The following is a 19,569-nucleotide window of genomic DNA, read 5'->3' as shown; positions in this document are numbered from 1 at the left end:
ATGAAGAAGGGATATGGATACAAGAGATTTCCCCTTTGAAGGGTAGAAGATGTGGAGATAGAATTGACAAAATTTGGCAACTGATTAGATTATGTGAGGTAAATCAAAGTAAGCATGTTGCAAGGTTGTGAACTTGGGTGACTGGAAAGATGATAGGGCCCTAAATATTAATAATTAATATTAATAAAAAATTTGAAAAAGGACAGAGCTTTAGGGAAATGGTAATGAATTGTGTTTTTGACATGATGAATTTGAGATGTGTCCAAAATATCCAGTTTGAAATGTTTAATAAGCAATTGGTGATGTGAAACTGGAACTCAGGAGAGAAAGACTAGGGCTAGAAATATGTATCTGGGAGTCATCTCAATAGAGATGATAATTGAACCCATGGGAACTGATGAGGTAACAAAGTTAGAGAGTGTAGAGAGAAAACAGAATAGGATCCACAAGAGACATGGAAGACATCCACAGTTTGGTGGCTTAACGTGGATGATGATCCAAAGACTAAGACTCTAAAAGAGACTCTCCAAAGAGACTCTTTCTAAAAGAGATTAAACAAATGGGAGGAGAACCAGGAGAATGCAATTTGGGAGGTTATCAACAGTGTCAAAGACTACAGGGAGGTCATTACAGATGAGGACTAAGAAAGGGCCATTAGATTTAGCAATTTCAAAGAGCACAGCTTCAGTTGAGTGGAAGACAATGAGAGCAGAACAAGTGAAGGCAATAAATATAGAGAGTTTTTTCGAAGGCAGTGACTACGAAGGGGGAGGAGAGATGTGAAATAATAACTAGTAAAAACAGTAAGCTACAATGATGGTTTTTTAAGGATGAGGGAGACCTGGGAATACCTGTAAACAGCAGTGGAGAATCCAGTTGATAGGGAGAGACAAGATTAGGAGAAATGGGGAATCACTTTGCAGGTGATCTGCTAGAGAAGACGAGAGAGGATAGGATCAAGTGTATATAAAAATAGATTGGCATTGGTGAGAAGGGCCATCCTTATCACAGACTGTAAGAAAAGATAAAATAGTGGAGTCCCATGTCAAAGGGCTATGAGACTGTTAAGGATAGGATTCTAGATGTAAGATTGGAATGATGCCACCTGCTAGAGACTTACTGTAGAAGAGTTCCACCCATGAAGTGAAGGTCTTTGAGGGCAAGACCAGGAGTCTTTTCTTTGGAAAAGGAAGTGACGCGGGCTAGTGGGAGGAGGAAGGAAGAGACTGGCGCTGAGTCTGACGCTCTTTCCTCTGGACTCTGGTGGAGAAGGGAGCTAGAAATGTGCTCTCCCTTTAATAGATAGGAATCTAGGCCTTTCTCTCTCTCTTTACCAAATTCTTATTCTCCTTGATAAATGCTTAAAAGTCTAACTCTTGCTAAAGCTTATAATTTATTGGCGACTACTCATTAGATATTTTAGACAGACTAGCTAGAATTTTAGCCCTTAACATAGATATAGAGTTATAAGGAATCTCAGAGGCAACTTAATCTCTCTCATTTCACAGATAAGAAAACTGAGGACCAAGGAGGCAAGAACATTTCAAGTAGATTTCATTGGTAGATGGTCCCTATGCTAACTCCAATTAGAATCCTTCCCTACCCCAGAAGAAAGCATTTATGAGCTGTTATGACCATTTCCTTGTGCCCAAGGGATTTGCTCACAATTATATAGTTATCAAGCATGGGAGATAATATTTGAACTAAAGTCCTTTGGCTCAAAGGTCACTTTTTCCTCCTCTACTACACTGAAAGGATAGAGAGTGCTATAGAAGGTATGAGGAGAGAAGGTTTGAAACAGCCATTTTGGTGAGTGATATAGTGAATGAACAAGTTCATAATGGACATTCTAATTAAATAGCAATATAAATAAAGTAACCATAGAACATTCCCTCAACAACAACAAAAAAAGAACCTTGCTCTTCCATAAATACATATACACTGTGTGAGAAGAGTACAACCATATAGGAATGATGTTTGGGGCACTGACATTTAGGAAACCTATACATTTGCACATGGGAGATGCACTTTTAAGGAATACTTCTGACTATATCTTTTTCAGCTCTGAATTAATACCTCCAAATATATGTTGATTTGATAAATTAGTACCTATTAGGTGCCAAAATCACCTACTAGATGAGAGGGATTATAGTTTCAACGTATTCTCCTTGGCTACTCATAATAACTCAAAGTAAATGAAAAGGGAACAAAATATGAGATCAAATGACATACATTTGAATGGTGCCTTTGTGATTTAAGTAGAATTTATGTGACCTTGAACAAGTGACTTTCCCTCTGGTCTGGAGTCGGCAGGAACATTTCAGTAATATTTCCTCAATGTGGATGCTCCCTACTTGAACACCAATCACAATCTTTCTCTGCCCCAACAGAAAGTGTTTATGAGATCTTAGGACCATCCCCCTAGGTCCAGCCCTTTAGATGATGCACACCCTAAAGTTTAAATAGGCCAATACTTGTACAACAGATACAAACTCCATCACTAAACCTCTACTCGAAATCTTTCCATCTTGTCAGAATCTTCCAGGAGTTTGCATTCCATTGGTATTGTCTTCAACAAGAGGTATTCACCTCTAGATCATGAGAAAGCATGGGCGTTTGGTGGGGCAGTTAATGAAAAACAGGATAATATAAATAATAGGAACCCTAGATTGGGACTCAGAAGACCCAAATTTGGATGCCAGCTCTAGTTGTGTGACCATAAGGAAGTTATTTAATATCTCCAAACAACAGTTTTGTGATCTACAAAAAATAATTCTTATACTATCTAGTTCACAAGGTTGTTGTGAGAAATGCATTTTGTAAGTATTATAGGGATGTAACCTCTTATTATTGGTATAACAGTGAAACAGTTTGCTGTCAAATAGATACTGAGGTTAGCAGAAAGTAACCCACTCAACACTCTCATAAGTCAAAACTAATCATTGGTGACACCTTTAAAAAGAGTAAAAAATATGGACAGTGAAAGAAGACCAAAAGACAGGATTCTTAAATTGAAAAGGACAGAAAAATGTCCTGAATTGCACTGTGGCAGTTTGGGGTTTTATTTCTGCCGCATTGCTGTTGCAGTTCAGCTACAGTTGAGTTACTATAAGGAGGCCTCTTAAATTGCCTTGAAGAAAAAAATTCAGTAAATGTTCCTTTTTTCAAGGTAGGTGTAAGCATGAAGAATCTCTGAATCTGAACCATATGGACTATATTCAAAAATCTACTTAATATCACAAATATTTTCTGAAGATTTCATTACATAAGAGGTCATTTTAATAGTCCTGTTATTCAGTTAAATGGTACTTTGGCAAGATAATAAAAACAAAATGCATTTGTGGAATGATTTCCCATTTAGTTTGTAAAATTTGGCCCAGATTGTATTTATTCAATTGACATTTATTAAGTTCCCACAGAATATTGGGGCAGGTTGAGCAGAACATAAAAGGTGATCCCAAATCCTATTCTCTTCAAGCTGACAATTTAGTATAGAGAAAACTAAATGAAAGCAAATAAGTTATATGTGTACAGAGGCAAGCAAGGCAACATCCCATCTACCTAGCAATCAGTCTTCCTCTTCTGCTGCACAATAAGATATTTGGACTAAATGATCTTAAGTTCCTTTACAGATTTAACATTCTGTGTCTATATGTTTTTCCCAGTAATCATCATTTCACCCTATGCTGTAGTTGGGATAATAGACTGGGAGGTACTTGGTTAAGTGAAAAGAGACCACTAGAAGCATTAATAACTGATGAATGAGCAAGAAGATTCAGCAGCTAGAAAACCATGCTAGTCTAGAGCCATCTTACTAAAGGAACAAACAGCCTTATAAATCTTAATGGAAAGTGGAATAATGGAGAATGGAATAATCACTGGGTGAGGAACCAAGAAATCTGGAGTTGAGTCCTGGTTCTGAAAGTTGTTAGTTCTGTGATCTTGGGCAAGACTCTTTTCTTCTCTAAGCTTTAGATTCCCCACATGTAAAATAGGGAGAGCAACAATTATATTCCTTATCTCACAGAGTTGTTGGGGATAAAACACTTTGCATTCTTGAAAGCACTGTGGAAATATGAGCTATTCTTTTCTTTTTCTTTTCTTTTTTTTCTTTCTTTCTTTTTTTTTTGTGGGGAAATGAGGGTTAAGTGACTTGCCCAGGGTCACACAGCTAGTAAGTGTCAAGTGTCTGAGTCTGGATTTGAACTCAGGTCTTCCTGAATCCAGGGCTGGTGTTTTACCCACTGCGCCACCTACCTGCCCCACAATATGAGCTATTCTTAGGACGCTCCCTTAGCTGATGACTTGATTATAGCACAGAATGAGTGATGTTCATTAGAATGGCCTTGAGTCTTCACTGAAATAGGTTAAGGGGTATGAGGTTAGTCCTATGTAGGCAATCTAAGTATTATGTCTCTGTTTTGAGTAGTAGGCACCAAATTAATATTGATACATATTTAGGAAAACAATTCTAATGGGCATGAGTTCTTTTTTTGTTTGTTTATTTTTGGTTTTTTTTTTTTTTAGTGAGGCAATAGGGGTTAAGTGACTTGCCCAGGGTCACACAGCTAGTAAGTGTTAAGTGTCTGAGGCCAGATTTGAACTCAGGTACTCCTGATTCCAGGGGTGGTGCTCTATCCACTGCGCCATCTAACTGCCCCAGGGCATGAGTTCTTAATGTATAATGGGGAAATGTTGGAACATGAGAATCTTCTTACCTATGCTTTTTCTATAAAACAATATATATAGCTTTACTTCTACTTTCTAAAGCATCTTACTATTCCACATATAAGCAATGAAATGCAATAGTGAGAGCAAGGGTTAGGTTTTGCAATCTGTTAAGCAATGATGAGTACATAATTTGCACTCGGGAATTTTTATTTTTTTAATCCTTGCTCTTCTTTCCTGAAGAAAGCTTACCATTTGAGCTAAAGTTGATAAATGTGCCACTCATACAAATATTTTCTTTCTCGTGCCTACAGGAAGGTCACTATCTTTCTCTTCCATCCTAGCCTGTAGTAACACTTCGTCACAGCTCCTGACCCCATCTGTTCCAGCCTATTTTGGATGTTCTTCAGAGAAATGGAATTAATTACTTCCTTAACACCTCCATGGTACTCTGTGAGAACTAGCTGCTCCTAATAACTCTGTGGCCAGCTGCCCAGAGATTAGCACCCCTGAGTGTTCTCTTCCACAGAGCTCCAAACAGCTCCTCAACATGACAGCATGAAAAGTCCCCAAAGGTAAGAGGAGCAGCCTCTATTTGTCTCTCCCAGCCCTCTGTTTCCAAATCTGTGTTCTTAGAGGATCTCAAAAGACATGGAAAGTTAAAACAGGAGAAATATCCATACAAGGTTGAATGATTATAAATATCCATCCATTGAAATATATTAAGTACCCTCTAGAAGTAATAACAAGAATAGCATTTCACAGACACACAGACACACACACTCACAAAGTTACTCTCAAAAAATACTTCTGAGATATCTCATTGTGGCAAGAAGGTGACTATGAATTGTTAAAGTCAATGCCATGAGCTCTGGAAGTTCCTACCAGGATGGAAAAGTTGAGTATAGGCCTATATAAAGACCATATCTGCTCTCTGCAGTGAAGTCTGACTAATTCACTTTTCACCAGCTTGGTTGCAGAAAAAGTATTATTATTGCCATTGTTATCAACAGCAACAACATCATCATTGACAACAATTGCCAAAGATTGTCTTGCAACCACTAGAAGAGCTGTAATGTACAGCAGTGAAAGAAGCATTTGTACCAATGAAATAAAGATTATTTTTGTTTGTTTGTTTGTTTTGGGGTTTTTTTTGGTGAGGCAATTGGGGTTAAGTGACTTGCCCAGGGTCACACAGCTAGTATGTGTCAAGTGTCTGAGGCCAGGTTTGAACTTGGGTCCTCCTGGCTCCAAGACCAGTGCCCTATCCACTGTGCCAACTAGCTGCCTGAAATAAAGATTCTTGATGTCCAGGAGTATATAGTTACAATGGCTCTACAAGAATTGTAATCATCTTAACATATTTCAGTTGTTCTTTGAGCTTTTTGAAGGCCTTTCATTATGGAATAGGTATCCCACTTGATTCTAGAATTATATATTACTTAGGTTCTACCTGGCATAATAGGGCCATTCAGGCAGCTATCAGACTTTCTTTCCTCATTCCTCTCACTAGGAGACTGCTGACCTCCTTGGCTTCCTTTAAGTTCCAACACAAATTCCATTGTACTGCAAGCCTGCACTTAGAAAGACTCAACAGAAGAAGGTCATGACCATGCCTGGGACAGATCTTGATGTGGGAAGTTAAGAGGACGAAAAACAAATGCACTCTTTTCTGAGTCTATTAAATTCCTATCATGTCCCCCCAAACTACTGCCTGGTCCTATAGATAATCTTGAAGTTTTGCTATAGTTCCAGAAGGCATGGAGGTGTATTGACAGAAAGGGGCACCAGTTAGAAACTTCTGCCAACACTCAGCACCATGGCAAAAATGTTGCCATTCTTATACTTACCACAATGAGTAAGGTCTGTAGTACAAGTATGATTGTCATCTCCATTTTATCAATTAAGGAACTTGAACACAAGGAGATACTTTCCAGGATCTCATGGCTAGCAATTCTTGGGAGCTAAGAATTGAACCCAGGTTTCCTGACTTTAAGACCAATGTTGTTTCTACTACATCATACGACTTCATTTGCTAGGTATTCTATGGGAAACAAAGATTAATGAAACCCAGTCTCTGACCTCCAGGAATTTATGATCTGCCAAGGAAGCTTAGATAATTCCACAAAACTGCTCTGGTGTGAAGTCCATCTCTTTTACTTATTTTTGGCCACACTCTTTGGGGTGTTCTCATCCTCCTTCCCATCACTTCCATAAAGCTATGTGTGATAAGTCTTTCATTTATTTCATACTCTGATTATTTTAGCTGGGACTTATTCTAGTACTGTCTTTTTCTTGATCGAATAGAGTTGTTTGGAGCTACTTTTCAAGTTCAGAACAAAAAAAAAAAACTTCTCTGTCTCTTTGTGATTCAATTGGAAAAGAAACACAGACCACATCAAAATGGTTTTTAAAAAATACTTTTATCAGAAAAAAAATACTGGAGCAGCTAGGTGACACAGCGGATAAAACACTAGCCCTGGATTCAGGAAGACCTGAGTTCAAATCCAGCCACAAACACTTGACACTTACTAGCTGTGTGACCCTGGGCAAGTCACTTAATCCTCATTGCCCTGCCAAAAATAAATTAAAAAAGAAAAAGAAAATTTAAAAAAAAAAAAAAAGGAAAGGAACTCCTGGTATCTGAGAATCAGATTTGCTAAGACTTTGAAAGACCTTCTAGCGCTAAAGAATACCCAGAGTGACAGAGATGTTAGAGGACCTTCCTAGGATGATGGAGAACCCTTGGGATAGAGTATTGGCAGGCACTTAGAGGAGTTCAGTTTTTTGGTTTTGGTTTTTGTTTTTTTTGGCGGGGTGCAAGTGGTTTTGAGGAAGGAACTTCTGCCTAGGTTTTGGGAAACTGTGAAAAGAGAAAAAAGTGAATTGCAAATGAGTAACAATAAGACAAGTATACAACCAGAGGGTGAGAGTAGAGAAGGCAGATACATGTTAAAAGTGTGCTAAATACTGATCTCTCTGAGACCAGGCCAAACAAGCCATTGTGGCTGCTATAGCAGCTAGGGAGAGCATAGGCCAGTCAACAGCTCCTTCCCTCTGCTTTCTCAGTGTTTAATTCAAAGGCTTAAATCTCAATCCTTTTATTCATCAAAATCCTCTCAAACCAACTGGGAGGGAAGGAAAGAAAGGTGACACTGGCTATGAGTTTCTTTACAGCCTTTGATACTTTGTTTAAATATTTTCACCCCTGCATTTTATGTTACTTGATACTGCTATTATATTACTTGGCTATTAATAATAATCATATCTAAGCCTCTAAATTAGAAGTTTGAAATTAAGACAGGAGACATTAGTCTGTGGAGGAAGATATTTCACTGGTTTATTCCAGGGTAAAGGTTAAGTCATTTGAAATTTCCAAATTTTTGTAATTTGGGAAGGAATACATGCTTCATTCACTTGTCGTTTTACTGAATTGAGGCTTTCATCAAAGTTCTGAAATCTTTCAGTGCTGTTTCCTTTTTCATTACTGTAATCATTGTGTAAATCATTTTTCTGGTTCTGCTCACTATAATCTATATAAGGTTAGTTTTCCTAAATTCTCAATTTCATTTTGGGGAGCACAATAATCCTCCTGCATTGATATATCACACTGCATTAATATTCCATAATTTGTTTCACTTTGTCCTTTAAAGTTCAACTCAAGGGCCACATCTTCCAGGCAACTCCATGAGTCCCTTTGTTGTAATTATCTTCCTCCTCAGATTTCACACATCCCTTTGTACACCCCCTTCCCTCAATGCCTTTACCTCTGTAGATTGTATATTCCAGCTATCTGTGAGATATCACCTTACTAGTTCCTAGAGGAGACAACCATTTTTTAGTTGAATTTTTTATCTCCCTCAGTCTTAGGTGCAATACCCTGCATATAATAGATTATTAATAAGTGCTTATCAGTTTAATATAATAAATGAGGCAGTAAAGTGGTGCAGTGAATAGAGTACCCGGCCTGGAGTTAGGGAGACTCCTCTTCCTGAGTTCAAATCCAGCCTCAGACACTTACTAGCTATGTGACCCTGGGCAAATCCCTTAATCCTGTTTGTCTCCATTTCCTCACCTGTAAAATGAGCTAGAGAAGGAAATGGCAAACTGCTCCATTATCTTTGCCAAGAAAACCCCAAATGGGGTCAAGAAGAATCAGACATGACTGAAACAACTGAACAATAAAAACAATGAGGCATCTCTTTTGCAGTGGTAAGAGTAATAGGTTTGGAATCAGAAGACAGTTTCCACAAGGATGAGTTGGTGGCCAACAATATGGACTGTAACATCCCAGAGACATTATTTTTGAATATTTTTTAAAATTAAAAAGCATTTATTTTCTCTCCCCCCTTCCTATTGGAAAAAAAAAGAAAAGCAAAAATGAAACTCTTGCAATAAATATGCATAAGGAAAACAAATTCCTTCATTGATCATGATCAAAAAATGTCTATCATATTCTGCATCTTGAATCCAACCCCACTCTACCATCAGCCCTCTAGAATCATGGTCATTGGTTTGATCAGAGAACTTGTCTTTGGAAGTTATTTTTCTTTACAACATTGTTCTCACATAAATTGTTCTCTTGTTTCTGCTGATTTCACTGGGCATCAGTTTATACAAGTCTTTCCAACTCTTCTCTGAAACTATCTTTCATCATTTCTTATGGCATGATAATACTTGATTATCTCCATATACCATAACTTCTTCAGCCATTCCCCAACTGATGGGCACCCTCTCAATTTTCAAATTCTTTTAAACCATGGGAAAAATGCTCTAAATATTTTTGTATGTATGGGTCCTTTTCCTATTTCTTCTACCTAATTGGCATATATTCCCAGTAGTGATTTTACTATGATCCATGGTATATACAGTTTAGTTATTTGGGGGGATCATAGTTCCAAATTCCTTTCCAGATTTCCTGAACCAATGTACAGCTCCACCAAGTGTATTAATGTGCCTAGGAACATCATTCCAGACTTGGATGGTGCTATCTGTCCTGAGTAGCTCCCATAAGACAAATGACCTCAAGGCTCAGGGCCCCAAATTTGGCCACTAAGGGCTCTCCAATTCTCTTCCCTGAATTAGTCCCTCTCCTTCCAAGCTCTATTCCTGTCACTTCTACCCAACCCCACCCCTTTAGAATTCTCTAAAAGTACCTTTTATAACCTCACTTATAGGATGTTAAGAGTCTGAGTTACAGGGGCAGCTAGGTGGTACAGTGGATAAAGTATTGACCCTGGATTCATGAGGACCTGAGTTTAAATCCAGCCTCAGACACTTGGCACTTACTAGCTGTGTGACTCTGGGCAAGTCACTTAACTGTCATTGCCCCAGAAAAAAAAAAGAGTCTGAGAACACCAAGATGTAGTGGGGAAAAAAACCACCAAATTTGGAACCAGAGAACCTAGGTTTGAATCCCTGACTGCCACTTGTAATCTTGGCCAAGTCTCTCCTTAGCTCTGTGGATCTCAGTTTCCATAACTGAAAAAATGAAGAAGTTGGGCTAGATAATTTCTACAGTCCCTTCTAGCTCTCAGTCCTCTGATCTATGACCTTGTGTTTGAATTCTACTCTCACTCAGTTGCTGTGATTTTTAGCAAAGCACTCAATTACTCTGCCTCCCCTATTTCCTCATTTTTCAAATGGGAATAAAAATACCTGCCTTGGAGGGTTGTAGTAAGGTTCAAATGAAATAATATACTGAAGTTGCTTGTAAACTATAAGGTGTTAGTTAATATGAACAACAATTGAGAATGGTGATGGTGATGATGTTGATGTTAGAATTGACAAGACCTCGCTGGCTGTAGCCAGGGTGGGGTGTCATAGGATCATAGATCTAGAACTACAAGAGACCTGAGAGTCCATCTAGTTCAGCCCCCTTATTTTTCAAATGAGGAAATTGGGCCCACAGGAGTTAAGTGACTTGCACAGGGTCACACAGCTAGTAAGAGTCTACCTCCAGGAGCAGCTAGGTTGCAAAGTGGATAGAGCACCGACCCCTGGATTTAGGAGGACCTAAGTTCAAATCCGGCCTCAGACACAACACTTACTAGCTGTGTGACCCTGGGCAAGTCACTTAACCCTCATTGCCCTGCAAAAAAAAAAAAAAAAGAGTTTACCTCTAGTTTCTCCCCACTCTAGTCTATCCTCCACTCAACTTTCAAATTTATTGTCCTAAACTTTGATCTGACAATCCCTCCACTTCCACCTTGGTAACTCCATGTACTTTAGGGGTTTCCTATTACCTCCAGGATCAAATATACAAATCTTCTGTTGGGGGTTCAAAGTCCATCATATAACTCCTTCCTACCTTTTCAGTCTTCTTATACTTTACTCCACCATTCCACCCCCCAGTCACTGATCCAGTGACCTTGGCCTCCTTGCTGTTCTTCAAATAAGACATTCTGTGCATTTTCACTAGCTATCCCTATGCTTCAAATTCTCTCCCTCCTCATCTCTGTCTCTTGACTTCCTTCAAGTGCCAGCTAAAATCACACCCTCTATGAGAAGTCTTTCTTCATCCCCCTTAATGTCAGTGCCTTCTCTCTGTTGATTATCTTCAATTTGCCCTGTACATATTTAATTTGTACTTAGTTGTTTGTAAATATCTCCCCCATTAGACCATGAATGAACTCCTTGCAACTAGGGACTGATTTTTGCATTTCTTTAGATCTTCATGACTTAGCAAGGTGCCTAGTACATAGCAGGTAATTAAGAAATACTTTGTTGACTGACTGACTGAAGTGGGATTTGAACACAGCTTTATTTGCTCCAAGTCCAATTCATCACTCTGTGATGGATGAGAAGGATGAATCATAAGGGACTCTAAGGATTGCAAACTTGGGCCACTGAGAAACTGGTGGTGACATCAAAACTGAAAAATAGAAGATAAAAATGGTTGTTTAGGGAAGTAGAGTATAAGAAGAAGCTGTCCTACTTTTATCTTAACTTCCTCACAAAATCGAAAGCTCTCTTTATGACTAATTGGGGATTTGCTGACAGAACATTTTTAAAAGTATTTATACAAGTTTAGAATAATTAGGCTCTTGGGAATGGAAAAATAAAAGATTTAGTGTATCCTTTAACTTTTAAAAGCTGCCTACAGATGACCATGAGCAATGGGAAACTAAACATATATGATGAATTTAGTGTTGTAATCAATAAAAGGTATGAAATTAATCTGATTTAGATTAATGATATGAATCTTATGTATCTTAGTGTATCTTAATCTTAATGGTCTTTTGTATCACATCCATAAGTATTAAGCAATTCTCACAAATTACTCTAATCAATATCACTTTCATATATCCACTGAGAAGTATCATAATATAAGAGCTGAGAGGACTGGCCTCAGAATCTGCAAGCCCTGAGTTTGAGGCCTACTTCTAGATTGTAACATCTTGGCCAAGTCATTTTACCTTTCTAATGCCCTAGACGAGTCCTCTCATAGTATAAATTGTAGAAAAGTTGCCAAGTTACATTGATAGAGGGAGTTTCCTCACCAAGACTTCCCTTCACCAATAAAATCACAGGTCCAGAAAAATTTTCTTTAAACTGTGCAATGAAATCAAGTTTTCACTTTTTCTTCTCATTTTTAACTTTCAGGTATCTATAAACAACAATAATATGGAGATTTCCCCCTTCCACAACGTACTTTTATTATCATACACACTCTCAAAGACAATGTATCCAACTTCCTATCCTAACAGAGTTTCTTATAGCTCTCTCATCTATCTCACCCATCATGGAACTTGGCCAGGGCTCTATCTGCTTCCTCCATTTTCCTTTAGCCTTTCCCCTACTTTGTCCATTATCTGATAGACAAACTGAGACCTGGGAAAGACCTTAGTTTAAGAAGGCCAAGGTCTTCCACTGCATCTAGGGCCATCTCCAGTAGTCCTGATCTATATCTCACAACTGGACCCAGATGTCTCCAGAGGAAAGTAAGGCTGGTGACTTTGTACAGCCTTGTCTCACTCAAATCCAATTCACTTGTGAGTCAAGATATCACCTTCCTGATGTCATTGGTCCTCTTTGAGAACAAAGCATGAACAATAACCATTACTTGAGAAGTCTGACTCATAGGACAACTTATTCAATATCTCAAAGAATCAAACTACTTGCCCAAAGTCACACAGATTGTATGACAGATTGTGAGGGACCAAGATTGAGAATTCATGTCTCCTGACTCCCAAACTCTTTCTACTACACCAAAATCTTCTCAAGCACTACTGAACTTAATCTACTTCTGAATTTCTCTAATACCCAAACTGTGAATTTAGTCTATCACTCATCTTTTGAGACCTTCAGGACTTCGATTGCTCTATGCTCCAGAACAACAGAGCATCTGTAATGTACAACCTACCACTTTTCCTTTTCCCCTTTTTCCATGTGAGGAAAAGCCTTTGATTTGCCTCCTAGTTAAACTTTTATCTAGTCTTATTCCTATCCCTCCTTGCTCCAATGGAGGTACTTGAGGTTTCTTTTCAGGGTCAGAACAGAACAATGCTTCTCTGTCCTTGTTCTCTTTGTGACTCAAATTGAAAAGAAGGCCAGAAGACTGGAGTCATATGCTGAATGCCATCCTCTAGGACTGTCTCATTTCCAGTGAAAGAGAATTTACTATAACTACCATAGCAACCATGCACCTATGGTCACTTACTTGCACGAGCTTTTGGTCTCCCTTTTCTGATGAATGAATCTTTGGCATTGAATTGGATTGTTCAATAACCTCAGGTGTTTGAACTGTTTAGAAGCTTGCCAGTGTGTTTTGGACTGAAACCGTTTTAGACACAAATTGTTTCATCTAAGGCTTGCCTTTTTCTTCTTGAAGATTTTAAATATATTTTCAACATAAAATGATGATTTAGAAATATAGTTGCCAGTGGTTTGAATGAGAAAACTCAGGAAAAACAGCTTCACTTTGAGGACTCCTTTAATTGGCAGGGAAATTCTACAGAAACGAAGGGTGAACTTTTAAAAGACCGAGTAGAAATGATCCTCCTTCCATTTCTTTGGCTACTTGGCTTGAGTTCTGGAAAAGCCAGATATGTCTGAAACAACTTTCTTTGGCAAGCTAAAGGAAGCAGAAGCATTATGCTTTACATTTCAGAGATGATCTCAGGTTGGCTTAAGAATTGTCACTTCTAGGGGCAGCCAGGTGGCGCAGTGGATAGAGCACCAACCCTGGATTCAGAAGGACCTGAGTTCAAATCTGGCCTCAGACCCTTGACACTTACTAGCTGTGTGACCCTGGGCAAGTCACTTAACCCCAATTGCCTCACCAAAAAAAAAAAAAAAAGAATTGTCACTTCTTAGGCTATGGGCAGACATATTAACACTCATGTCGTATTGAGAAGGGGTCAACATATTGGACCTTTTTTTGTAATGATGGGTGAAGGGTATGCTTCTTTCTCCTGTGTCCTGTCTTGATGCAGGAGATTCTATTTCTTTTTGTTTGGTTTGTTTGGGTTTTTTTTGGGGGGGGGGGAGGGGGTCTTGAAGGGCAATGAGGGTTAAGTGACTTGCCCAGGGTCATACAGCTAATATCAAGTGTCTGAGGCCAGATTTGAACTCAGGTCCTTTTGAATTGAGGGCCAGTGCTTTATCTACTGCCACTGAAATTGTTTTAGACACAAATTGTGTCTAAGGGGATTCTATTTCTGATTGTGTACATACATATATACATATTCATATACATTTCCTGTTCCACAATCGGTTTCTATTTTTTATTGTATCTAATACATATGTGGTGGGACTCACCCCAGTCAACTGATGAGTTTTGAAGAAGCTCCTCTGTCAGTTTGTCCCTTCTTTATTCCAAGTTTCACACCCCTTACAATTTGCAAAAAAGGTCAGTCAAGGTATAAGCTACTCAAAGCAATTCTCACAAATTACTCTAATTTATATCACTTTAATATAGCCACTGAGAAATATCATAGTTTAGAGATGAAAGGACACAACTAAGAATCAGCAAATCCTGGGTTTGAGGCCTATCCCTGATACATATAGACTGTGATCTCAGCCAAGTCATTTTTACCATGCCCTATTCAAGTATTTTCATAGTATAAGCTATAGAACAGTCATTTATACCCTTTATAAGCTGAAAAATATCTATTCAAAACCTCTAAGACATATCCCCTTTATAAACTGCAAATTCAACTACTTTAACAACTCATTGTATCAGTTGGTGGTACAATGGCTAGAGTGTTGGACCTGAAGTCAAGAAGTTGTTGTTCAGTTATTTCTGACTCTTCATGACCCAAGTTGGGGGTTTTCTTGTCAAAGATACTAGAGTGGTTTGCCATTTCTTTCTCTAACTCATTTTTACAGATGAGGAAACTGAGGCAAACATGATTAAGTGACTTACCCAGGGTCACACAGCTAGTACATACCTGATGCTGGATTTGAACTCATGAAGATAAATCTTCCTGATTCCAAGCTCAGTGATATATCCACTGCTCTGCCTAGTTGCCCCCAAGTCAAGAAGACCTGAGTTCAAATGTGACCTCAGATGCTTCCTAGCTGTGTGACCTTGGGTAAGTCACTTAATTGCTGGTAGCCTCAGTTTCATCATCTCCAAATAATCATAGCACTGAGAGGGGGGGCAACTAGGTGACACAGTGGATAAAGCACCAGTCCTGGATTCAGGAGGACCTGAGTTCAAATCCAGGCTTAGACACTTTACACTTACTAGCTGTGTGACCCTGGGCAAGTCACTTAACCCTCACTGCACCATTCCCCCCAAAATTATAATAATAGCACCTACCTCCCAGAGATGTTATGAGGACAGAATAAGATAATATTTATAAAGTACTTTGTAAGCCTTAAATCACTATATAAATGCTACCTATTATTGTTACTATTTGTAGTAGAAGTATATCATTTGGAGGCTACTCAATGAGAGGTCCCTAATGAACCCCCTTAGTACACATAGTTCATTTCCATACTTCATTATGTCTCTATATATACATATCCTATATTTCTTACAGCCTAGTGATTTTAGGGAAAAGGCCTTAGTAAACCTAGATATCTCAGCATCAGTCCTGCAAATTCATGGAAGGGCAGGTAGGCAGAATATAAATGGTGGTGAAGTGAGGAGGCATTCTAGATGGTTCCAAAGGTCTGGCAAAAGGAAAAGGCCTCAAGGAATGGTACTTGATAGGTGACAATCATAGTCCAAAATGCAGAAAGAAGGGCAGCTAGGTGGCTCAGTGGATAAAGCACTGGCCCTGGATTCAGGAGGACCTGAGTTCAAATCCGGCCTCAGACACTTGACACTTACTAGCTGTGTGACCCTGGGTAAGTCACTTAACCCTTATTGCCCCGCAAAAAAAAAAATTTAATTAAATCAAAATACAGAAAGAAGAATTCTACAGATGACTCCATTGGTCTGCCAGCACTCTGTCAACAATCCAACAACAGTAATTTGATCCAGGGTGATTTAGTGGAAAGAGCTTTAGACAAGGGAAGGAGTCAAAAGGTTTAGCTTCAAGTACAGTTTCTGCTGAGTTTCTCTTGTATTTATTGATTTACATAGATGTGGTCTACCTTCATTGAATATAAGCTCCTTGAGGATAGAGGATTTTTTTGCTTTTTCTTTGTATCCCCAGCACTTAGCATAGTGCCCAGTACATAGTAAGTGCTTGATAAATACGTGTTGATTGCTTGATTAGTTATCAGCTGTGTGACCACTGTCAAATCCTTTAACTTCTAGTTACTTCAGTTTCCTTGTCTATAAAATGGACACATTAATCTTTGTCCTGTCTACTTCACAGGGTTGTTGTGAGAATCAAATGAGTGAATGGAGATGAAAGGGCTTTGACAAGTAGAAATAATAACAATAAAAATAATAATAGCTTACATTTCTGAAGTACTTTAGGATTTACAAAGTATTTTTGTCACAATAGTTCTGTGAGGTAGGCAGAAAGGCATGATAGGAATGTAAGGTATCATTATTATAATTACAAGGAAGCCAAAGGATATTGGAGTGACACCTGGTGGGTGTAAACAGGCTACAGTGTGTAACCAACAATAAATGGTGCATAAAAAGTGTTGCAAGAGACATTATCAAGAATATATATAACCCCCCCAAAAGAGGCAGTCCGAGCTTGTCCTGAGAGTGAGAGATAACAGACAAATAATCAGCTCAAGTGTTCTATTAGTACCCATGAAATATTAAAGAACCCCAAAAGGCCACTTGTCCACTCTGTAAATCTTCTATGAAGGATTTCTGAGTGAATATAAGCAAGAATCACATAGAATCGGAAGGTGTGGAGGGGTTGCCGTCTCTGGCAGAAGAGGGGGTATCTAGATCAATGAGATCATGGATCAGAGGCTCACGTATAAATTTAGAGCTGGAAGGAACCTTAGAGAGCATCTAGTTTCATTCCACTTTTTTTAACATGTGGAAAGTGAAACTCACAGACATTAAGAGACTTGTCATATAGATAGAGAAAAGTAGGCAGGAATATCTCAAAATATCAAGCACAATTGCTAATTATAATAGTAATCATATTGTAATGATATAGTTGATATTATTTTTGTGTATGGCACATGCACAGATGTATACACACACACACACACACAATGCAGTTCTTCGGCTGTTCAAAGGGGAATGTAAAAGGGGTAAGATATTATAGTTTCTAGAAGCTTTCAGGCAAGAAGCAAAGGTTAAGTGAGACAACAGCTGTAGACACAATAAGCCAGGCAACAGGATGTTTAGAAAGTACTTAGCAAGGTCTTGAGTATGTAGCTTCTGCTTAAGGTTGCCCTTGAGCTGATCAAGGCTGGTTCTGTGGTTTCTGGTAGCTACAGGCATCTCCAAATTAAGCCAGAGTTCACTCACAAATGATCATTGGTATGTCAGGCATCTTCCTGCCTCAGAAGCCTTCTAATTGGCTGGTTGTTGTGTAACTCCATTGTCCTGCTCCCCTGTGAAGAAGGGAAGTTCTAATATATAGTATAGTCATAACAGAGTCCATGTCCACACACCCCAGAGCCCTTATGACTCCTTGTGCCAAGCAAAATGTTACTTATGCTTTTAAAATGACTAAGCATTTAGAATACACAGAACTAAATCCAAGTTTGAAGGAATAGAGCTAAATCTGAAATGAAGGCCAAGTGACAAATTTCCTACAGAGTGAGATTTGAGGCATGACTGCAAAGTCCTCTTGTTTCCAGAAATCTTCCCCACAAGCCTTCTAGGGTACCTGAAACTGTCCTGTGCAAGAATCATCCCTTTGTTTATGTGTTAAATAAGGCATTTTTTACCCCAAAAGTCATAGGATCAGAGATCTAAAAGTGGATGGGACCTCAAAGTCCATGCATCTAGTCTAACCTCCCCATTTTATAAATGAAAGGTCCAGAAACATTATGTAATTTGTCCAGAGTCATACAAGTAGTAAATATCAAGGTGCCCCTTCGAAACATAAGTACTTCTGGTTGAGGTAACTTTCTAAGCTATTGCCGATTATTAGCTTCTTTGATATTTCTAAGACCTCTAGCATAATTTCATAGGTTTTCCCTTTACCAATACAGATCTTAATCGCCAGGCACAATTCAGTAAAGAAGTATTACACAAGTGGTGTAAAATACATCCTCAAAGACATGCAGAGGAAGACAGAAGAGTTATGCTCCAGGTATGAAGGGATAACAGAATGTCCCTTTCACACACATGAAACAATAGATGTCCCAAAAGACTTCCACCTAATCTGGTAGGTCTTCTATGGAAGATTTATGGAAGTACATAGACAAGAATGATACAGGATTAGAAACTGTGGATAGGTGTGAATCTCTACTGTTTAAGGAAATACTCATATTGAAGAGATGAAAGGGGTAAGGGATAGACTACAGATGGGCAGGTCCACAGTGAATATGTATAGGTGTGCATCACAGTGGGGAGCTTAGAGTAGGGTATGGGGAAGGACAAGGGACACATAAATGGGAAATGAAAGAACATTAGGGACAAGCTTAGCTTACGTCACAATTTGCTCTCTATAGGAGACTATGGATTCACAATGCAGGTCTAACCACAAAGCTCTCATGGGCTTATTAATGATCCCACTTTCTAGGATTCCTCTAGGAAACTAAAACAAAACCAGCATGACTCACGTACAGTTTCCCCAAATATAGATAACAGATTCCTCTCTCAATAGTACTCATTATAAAGATATGAATAGGTAGTTTTCAGATGAAGAAATCAAATGTTCTCAATCACTATTGATTAGAGAAATGCAAATTGAAACCACTCTAAGGCACCACCTCACACCTATCAGATTGGCTAATATGACAAAAAAAGAAAGTAGTAAATGTTGGAGAAGATGTGGGAAAATTGGAATACTAATACAATGTTGGTGGAATTGTAAACTGTTGGTGGAATTGTTCTGGAGAGCAATTTGGAACAATGCCCAAAGGGCTATAAAATGTGCATACCCTCTGACCTAGCAATAACACTATTAGGTCTATATTCCAAAGAGATCATTAAAGGGAAAAGAACCTACATATACAAAAATATTTATAAATGCTCTTTTTGTGGTGGCAAAGAATTAAAAACTGAGGTGATGCCCATCCATTGGGAAATGGCTGAACAAGTTGTGGTATATGAATGTAATGGAATGCAATTGTGCTGTAAGAAATGATGAGCAGGCAGATTTCAAAAAAACCTGGAAAGACTTAAGTAGACCGAAGATGAGTAAAATGAGCAAAACCAGAAGATTGTACATAATAACAGCAACACTGTGTGATGATCAGCTGTGATAGACTTAGCTTGTCTCAGCAATATAATGATCCAAGGCAATTCCAAAAGACTCATGATGGAAAATGCTATACACATCCAGAAAAAGAACTGTGGAATCTGAATGCAGATTAAACCATATTATTTTTACTTTTGTTATTGTTGCT

Source organism: Dromiciops gliroides, chromosome 2 (assembly GCF_019393635.1).
Source record: "Dromiciops gliroides isolate mDroGli1 chromosome 2, mDroGli1.pri, whole genome shotgun sequence".
NCBI lineage: Eukaryota > Metazoa > Chordata > Mammalia > Microbiotheria > Microbiotheriidae > Dromiciops > Dromiciops gliroides.
This window is presented reverse-complemented; position numbering follows the sequence as displayed.